We start from the raw sequence: 9,385 nt of genomic DNA on the forward strand, positions 1-9,385 counted from the left end.
CTTTTCACTGCTTCTAACAACTTGCCTCCCACACCATATATTCTTAATACCTTCCACAGAGCATCTCTATCAACTCTATCATATGCCTTCTCCAGATCCATAAATGCTACATACAAATCCATTTGCTTTTCTAAGTATTTCTCACATACATTCTTCAAAGCAAACACCTGATCCACACATCCTCTACCACTTCTGAAACCACACTGCTCTTCCCCAATCTGATGCTCTGTACATGCCTTCACCCTCTCAATCAATACCCTCCCATATAATTTACCAGGAATACTCAACAAACTTTTTTTTTTTATTATTATACTTTGTCGCTGTCTCCCGCGTTTGCGAGGTAGCGCAAGGAAACAGACGAAAGAAATGGCCCAACCCCCCCCCCCCATACACATGTATATACATACGTCTACACACGCAAATATACATACCTACACAGCTTTCCATGGTTTACCCCAGACGCTTCACATGCCTTGATTCAATCCACTGACAGCACGTCAACCCCGGTATACCACATCGCTCCAATTCACTATTCCTTGCCCTCCTTTCACCCTCCTGCATGTTCAGGCCCCGATCACACAATCTTTTTCACTCCATCTTTCCACCTCCAATTTGGTCTCCCTCTTCTCCTCGTTCCCTCCACCTCCGACACATATATCCTCTTGGTCAATCTTTCCTCACTCATTCTCTCCATGTGCCCAAACCACTTCAAAACACCCTCTTCTGCTCTCTCAACCACGCTCTTTTTATTTCCACACATCTCTCTTACCCTTACGTTACTCACTCGATCAAACCACCTCACACCACACATTGTCCTCAAACATCTCATTTCCAGCACATCCATCCTCCTGCGCACAACTCTATCCATAGCCCACGCCTCGCAACCATACAACATTGTTGGAACCACTATTCCTTCAAACATACCCATTTTTGCTTTCCGAGATAATGTTCTCGACTTCCACACATTCTTCATATATATATATATATATATATATATATATATATATATATATATATATATATATATATACAGTAACGTATCGCAACTTCTTAAACCCTAAAAAATTCATAACGTGTTTGTTACCCCTAAAAAGATGACAGTTTTCTACAATAACTACTTGTTACCATTTTTTGTGATTATCATTTCAAGCCTAACCAAACTAAGCTGTCGATGGCATATAAATAAAACTTAAGTAAAGGTACAAATCGATGGCATATATGACGTAAATTAATGTACAAGTCGATGACATGTAAACAAAACATAAGTAAATGTAAAAGTCGATGTCAAATGAATTTTTAAAACGTAAGTAAATGTACGAGTCGATGGTATATACCTAAAACGTAAGTACATGTATAAGTCGATATATATATAGTAACGTATCGCAACTTCTTAAACTCTAAAAAAAATCATAACGTTTTTGTTACCCCTAATAAGATTACCGTTTTCTAACTACTTTTTACCATTTTTTGTGATTATCAATTCAAGCCTAACGTAACCTAACCCGTCGATGGCATATAAATAAAAGGAAAGTATATGTACAAGTCGATGGCATATAAGCAAAACATAAGTAAATCTAAAAGACGATATATATAGAGTAACGTATACCAACTTCTTAAACCCTAAAAAATTCTTGACGTGTTTGTTACTCCTTAAAATTTTACCATTTTCTACAATAACCAATTTTCACCATTTTCAGTGATTATTATTTCAAGCCTAACGTAACCTAACCTGTCGAGGGAATATAAATAAAATGTACGTAAATGTACAAGTCGATGTCATATATATAAAACGTAAGTAAATATACAAATCGATGGCCTATGAATCAAACGAAAGTAAATGTACGAGTTTTCTGTGATTATTATTTGAAGCCTAACGCAACCTAACCTTTCGTTGGCATATAAATAAAACGAAAGTAAAATTACAATTCGATTTCAATATAGATAAAACGTAAGTAAATGTACAAGTCGATGGCTTATAAATGAACTTTAAGTAAATGTACATGTCGATGGCATATTAATAAAAGATAAGTAAATGTAAAAGTCGATATATATAGAGTAACGTATCCCAACTTCTTAAACCTTAAAAAATTCATAACATGTGTTTCTTACCCCTTAAAAGGTTTCCATTTCTACAATGACTAATTTTCACCATTTTCTGTGATTATCATATCAAGCCTAACGTAACCTGACCTGTCGATAGCATAAAATAAAATGCAAGTAAATGTACAAGTCGATGTCATATAGATAAAACGTAATCAAATATACAATTCGATAGCATATAAATCAAACGTAAGTAAATGTACGAGTTTGTGATTATCATTTGAAGCCTAACGTAACCTAACCTTTCGATAGCATGAAAATAAAACGAAATCAAAATCATAATTCGATGTCAATATAGATAAAACGTAAGTAGATGTACAAGTCGATGGCATACAAATAAAGTGTAAATAAATGTACAAGTCGATATATAGAGAGTAACGTATCGCAACTTCTTAAACCTTAAAAGATTCACAACGTGTATGTTACCCTAGAAAGATTACCGTTTTCTACAATAACTACTTTTTACCATTTTTTGTGATCATTTCAAGCCTAACGTAATCTAACCCGTCGATGGCATATAAATAAAAGAAAAGTAAATGGACAAGTCGATGGCATATAAATATGACGTAAATTAATGTACAAGTCGATGGCATATAAGCAAAACATAAGTAAATGTAAAAGTCGATATCATATGAATAAAACGTAAGTAAATGTACGAGTCGCTGGGAAATAAATAGAAGGTAAGTAAATATACAAGTCGATAGCATATACCTAAAACGTAAATGGACAAATCAATGTATATATAGAGTAACGTATACCAACTTCTTAAACCCTAAAAAATTCCTAATATGTGTTTGTTACCCCTAAAAAGTTTACCATTTTTTTGCAATGACCAATTTTTACCATTTCTGTGATTATCATCTGAAGCCTAACGTAACCTAATCTGTCGAAAGCATATAAATAAATTGTAAGTAAATGTACAAGTCGACGGCATATAGATAAAACGTAAGTAAATATACAAATCGATGGCATCTAAATCAAACGCAAGTAAATGTACAATTTTAAGTAAATGTACATGTCTGGCATATTGATAAAAGGTAAGTAGATGTAAAAGTCGATATATATAAAGCAACGTATCCCAACTTCTTGAAACCCTAAAAAATTCATAACGTGTTTCTTACCCCCAAAAAGTTCACCATTTTCTACAATGACTAATTTCTACCATTTTCTGCGATTATCATTTCAAGCCTATTGCAACCTAACCTGTCGATGGTATAGAATTAAAATGTAAGGAAATATACGAGTCGCTGGCATAATTAACCGAAAGTAAATGTACAAGTCGATACATATATAGAGTAACGTATTCCAACTTCTTAAACCACAAAAAATTCATAACGTGTTTCTTACGCCTAGAAAATCTACCATTTTCTACAATGACTAATTTTTACCGTTTTCTGTGATTATCATTTCAAGCCTAACGTAACCTAACCCGACAATGGAATATAATTGAATGTAAGTAAATGTACAAGTCGATGGCATAATGAAACGTAAGCAAATGTACAAGTCGATGGCATATAAATATAACGAAAGTAAATGTACAAATCGATGTCATATGAAAAAAACGTAAGTACGAACCGCTGGCATATATATAAAGCGTCAGTAAATGTTTAAGTCGATGGCATATAAATAAAACGTAAGTAGATGTATAAGTCGATGACATATATAAAACATATGTAAAAGTCGTTGGCATATAAATAAAACGTAAGTAAATGTACAAGTCGATATATATAGAGTAACGTATCCCAACTTCTTAAACCCTAAAAATTCATAAAATGATGTAAATGTACATGTCGATGGCATATTGATAAAAGGTAAGTAAATGTTCAAGTCGATATATAGAGTAACGTATCCCAACTTCTTAAAACCTAAAAAATTGATAACGTGTTTGTTACCCCTAAAAAGTTTACCATTTTCTACAATGACTTTTTTTACCATTTTCTGTGAATATCATTTCAAGCCTAACGTAACCTAACCTATCGATGGCATAAATAAAATGTAAGTAGATGTACAAGTCGATGGCATGTAAATAAAACAAATATGCAAGTCGATAGCATATATATAAAACAAGTAAATGTACGAGTCGATGACATATTAATAAAATATAAGTAAATGTACAAGTCGATGGCATATAAATCAAACATAGGTAAATGTTCAAGTCGATATATATAGAGTAACGTATCCCAATTTCTTAAACCCTAAAAAATTCATAACGTGTTTTTTACCCCTAAAAAGTTTACCATTTTCTACAATGACTAATTTTTACCATTTTCTGTGATTATCATTTCAAGCCTAACAACCTAAACTGTCGATAGCAAATGAATAAAATATAAGTAAATGTACGAGTCGCTGGCATATAAATAAAAGGTAAGTATATCTATAAAGCGATGGCATATAGATAAAACACAAATGTATAATTCGATGGCATAAATATAATACGTAAGTAAATGTAAAAGTCGATATATATAGTGTAACGTATCCCAACTTCTTAAACCCTAAAAAATTCATAAGGTGTTTGTTACCCCTAAAAAGTTGACCATTTTCTACAATGACTAATTTTTACCATTTTCTGCGATCATCATTTCAAGCCTAACGTAACCTAAGCTGTCGATGGCATATAAATAAAAGAAATGTACAAATCGATGGCATATAGATAAAACGAAAGTAAATATACAAGTCGATGACATATAAATAAAACTTAGGTAAATGTACAAATCAATGGCATATCAATAAAACGTAAGTAAATGTACGAGTCGCTCGCATATAGATAAAACGTAAGTAACTGTATAAGTTTTATAAATAAAACACAAATAAATGTAAAAGTGGATATATATACAGTAACGTATCTCAACTTCCTAAACCCTAAAGAATTCCTAATACGTGTTTGTTACCCCTAAAAGTTTACCATTTTCTGCAATGACTGATTTTCCCATTTTCTGTGATTATCATTTCAAGCGTAACGTAACCTAAGCTGTCGATGGCATATAAATAAAACGTAAGTAAAAGTCCAAGTCGATGACATAAATAAAACGCAAGTAAATGTACAAGTCTGGGGAAGAAAAGTGATGTTTTTCATGCTCCAAATTCAAGCATTTATAAAAGTCGGTCACTAAGTAGATAACGAGGAGCCATTTATAATAGTTTGATAGTTATCAACCATAGAAGTATCCTAATATACTTCTTTTTGGAGGGGCACTCGAACATGGGAAACATTTGCAAGCCCCAATCCACATCAAGAGAAGGTTTGAACGGATTACCCACTCCTTTCGGAGGGGGATAGCACGTTGAACACTTCTGTGTAGCACGCGTTCGGCCCAGAACATCTAAGGGCATCACAAACATGTTATTGCTCAATCTCCTGCGGCGTCGCTCAAGAGAGGCATTTGCTCTTGGCACGCCGAAGGAGTCAGAAGCCGTGGGTAGATATAGGAAAAAAGGAGGAATCCCCTCTTTGGGGACTCCTCCTGAGAAGACTAAGAACGAATCCCATAACATCCAAAAATGTACTGCATTGAAGGCGACGGGAGAAGGAAAGCCGTGCTCACACCAGTTAGAGCCTAACAAGACACATACTTCCATGGTGAGGCGTCGTCTACCCCGTGCCGCAGCATGTGCCGTGACGGTTCCATATGGAGAAGAATGTCTTTCGAAAAGACCAAGGATATCATGCTCCGTGTTTTAGCAGTTATTACTATTCACACTGCTACACCCCTCTGATCTATCCTCTGACCGACCAAATACACCGCCCCTAAGTGCATGGTTTCTCTCTGGTTCTAGCCAACACCAGCAACAGTAGCTTTCAAGATCGTAATAATCATAGAATCAATGCATGGCTTATTATCTGACCGACCCACATGCAACACCCCCAAAGTGCATAATCTTTGGTTTTGGGGTCTAGCCAACACCAACAGCAGCTTGGGGTAGAAAAACAAGACCTACGATTCGCAAAAACGAGCACGGTCAAGCGACATGACATGATGCATGCCTGCAGTTGCCGAGGCGGCGAGGTAGAAACTTGGATGTCCCAGTACAATATCAACAGGATCTTCTTTCCCCGCTCTTTGGCGCAGGCCCTACGTTCTCCTACCTGTGGGTTCGCTAGATAGTAGATGAGGACATTGGATATCACTAACTCGTTCATAAGCGTCACTATTTACACGAGACATTTGTTAACAATACACATACAAAGCAGAGCATGTGTATTGAAGGAGGATGCTTGTACTTACATTTGCATGGCTTAATCTTTGAGACAAGCATATGAGTATGCTCATGCACGACCCGTGAAATACATGTCTTATCCTGTGACCGACCCACATGCATGCACCCCGCCCCAAAGGTCCATGCTTTGTCTGGGTCTGTCCAACACCAATAACCGTAGGGCTTTAAGACCATAATCAACATAAAATCATTCGGTCTTATAATGTTATATATATATAACCAGTCTTGCACTCTCTGGTTCCCATAGCACATACACACCATTGTACGCATGTTCAAGACCGCTATCTTCATCATAGAATCATTCAGCATGTTTGCCTCTGGGTCTGGCCAACACCAACAACAGTAGGTTTCAAGACCGTAATCATCATTATAGAATCAAAGCATGGCTTATCCTCTGACCGACCCACATCCGCCGCCACTAAGTGCATGGTTTGTCTTTGGGTCTGGCCAACACCAACAACAGCTTGGGGTAGAACACTAAGACCAACGATTCGCACGCGCACGGCCAAGCGACATGATGCATGTACTTGCCGAAGCGCGGAGGTCTCCCTGTACCGTCGCCTAACAAACCAACATAAAGGAGAACCAAAGCGCCTACGACTAAGATACTCCACAGGCATTCGTACAAATGTGAAAAGACTCTTAAGGTGTTCATGCCTAGCCTAACCTAGCCAAACCTAACGCTATCAGTCGCAACAAGCCTCTGATAGTGCAGACTGCATTTCACAGATGCAGCATCAAAAGCGTTGTCATTTTAAAGGTTGAAATAGTATAGGCTGTCCACACTCAACAATAGGTCGCTCTGTCCAAGAGCACTGCTTTCGCTGCTCAGGCTGTGAGGGAGAGCCAAGGCGCCTATGACCAAGGAACTACACAGTCATTTGTACAAGTATGAAAAAAAAAAAAGATGTTTTTCATGCCCCAGATTCAGCATCTATAAAAGTCAGTCACTAAGTAGATAATGAGGACGCATTTGTCATGGTTTCATAGGTATCAACCATAGAAGCATCCCCATATACTACTTTTTGTCTTACGCGGTTTCCATTTTCTCGACATGCTTTGCATGAACTTTTACTCAAACAAACATATAGGCGAACCCAAGCATATTCTCCATATACCCCATCAGTCGACACAAGCCTTTGAAAGGGCACACTGCACTTCACAAACAGCAACAGAGCCGTCATTTCAAAGGTTAAAATAGTGTAGGGTATCTGCACTCAGCAAAGACCGCTTTAGCTGCTCAGGCTGTGAAGGAGAACCAAAGAACCTGCGACCAAGGAACTCCACAGGCATTCGTACAAGTAAAAACTCGTGTTTTTCATGCTCCAAATTCAGGATTTATGAGAGCCCGCGTCATTAAGTAGATACTGAGGAGCCATGTATCATGGTTTGATAAGTATCAACCATAGAAGTATCCTAATATACTTCTTTTTGTCGAGACACTCGAACATGGGAAACATTTGGAAACCCCAATCCCCATCAAGAGAAGGTTTGAACGGATTACCCACTCCTTTCGGAGGGGGATAGCACGTTGAACACTTCTGTGTAGCACGCGTGCGGCCCAGAACATCTAAGGGCATCACAAACATGTTATTGCTCAATCTCCTGCGGCGTCGCTCAAGAGAGGCATTTGCTCTTGGCGCGCCGAAGGAGTCAGGAGCCGTGGGTAGATATAGGAAAAAAGAGGAATTCCCTCTTTGGGGACTCCGAGAAGACTAAGAACGATTCCCATGACATCCAAAAATGTGCTGCATTGAAGGCGACGGGGGAAGGCAGGCCGCGCTCACACCAGGAAGAGCCTTACAAGACTTATTACTTCCCCGGTGAGGCGTCGTCTACCCCGTGCCGCAGCATGTGCCATGACGGTTCCATATGGAGAAGGATGTCTTCGAAAAGACCAAGGATATCATCCGGCGGTCTTTTTAACTTGTTCCGTGTTTCAGCAGCTATTGCTATGCACACTGCTGCACCACTCTGATTTATCCTCTGACCGACCCACAAGCACCGCCACTAAGTGCATGGTTTCTCTTTGGGTCTGGCCATCACCAACAACAGTTGTTTTCAAGATCGTAATCATAAAATCAATGCATGGCTTATTTTCTGACCGACCCACATGCACCGCCACTAAGTGCATCTTGTTTGGTCTTTGGGTCTGGCCAACACCATCATCTTGGGGTAGAACACTAAGACCTACGATTCGCAGAAACGCGCACGGTCAAGCGACATGACATGATGCAGGCATGCAGTTGCCGAGGCGGCGAGGTAGAAACTTTGATCTCCACGTACAATATCAAGCTAGAGTAAAGCTCAATAGGATCTTCTTTCCCCGCTTTTTGGCGCAGGCCTACGTTCTCCTGTCTGTGGCTTCACTAGATAGTAGATAAGGACATTGGGAATCACTAACTCATTCATAAGCGTAATTGTTTAGGTGACGAGGCATTTGTTAACAGGACACAACCTAACCTAACTATACACCGGACCTAAGTGAATCTTCTTTGGTCTTCAGTTCTGACCAACATCATCTTGGCTAAATATTTGAGAAGCATATGACTATGCTCATGCACGACCCGTGAAATGCATGTTTTATCCTGTGACCGACCCACATGCATGCACCCCGCCCCAAAGGTCCATGCTTTGTCTGGGTCTGTCCAACACCAATAACAACCGTAGGGCTTTAAGACCGTAATCATCATCATAAAATCATTCGGTCTTATAATGTTATATATATATATATATATATATATATATATATATATATATATATATATATATATATATATATAACCAGTCTTGCACTCTCTGGTTCCCATTGCACACACACAATTGTACGCATGTTCAAGACCGCCGTCATCATCATAGAATCATTCGGCATGTTTGCCTCTGGGTCTGGCCAACACCAACAACAGTAGGTTTCAAGACCGTAATCATTATAGAATCAATGCATGGCTTATCCTCTTACCGACCCACATCCTCCGCCACTAAGTGCATGGTTTGTCTTTGGGTCTGGCCAACACCAACAGCAGCTTGGGGTAGAGCACTAAGACCTACGAATCGCACGCGCGAGGTCAAG

The sequence above is a fragment of the Panulirus ornatus genome, chromosome 66 (genome assembly GCF_036320965.1).
Source record: "Panulirus ornatus isolate Po-2019 chromosome 66, ASM3632096v1, whole genome shotgun sequence".
Classification (NCBI taxonomy): Eukaryota; Metazoa; Arthropoda; class Malacostraca; order Decapoda; family Palinuridae; genus Panulirus; species Panulirus ornatus.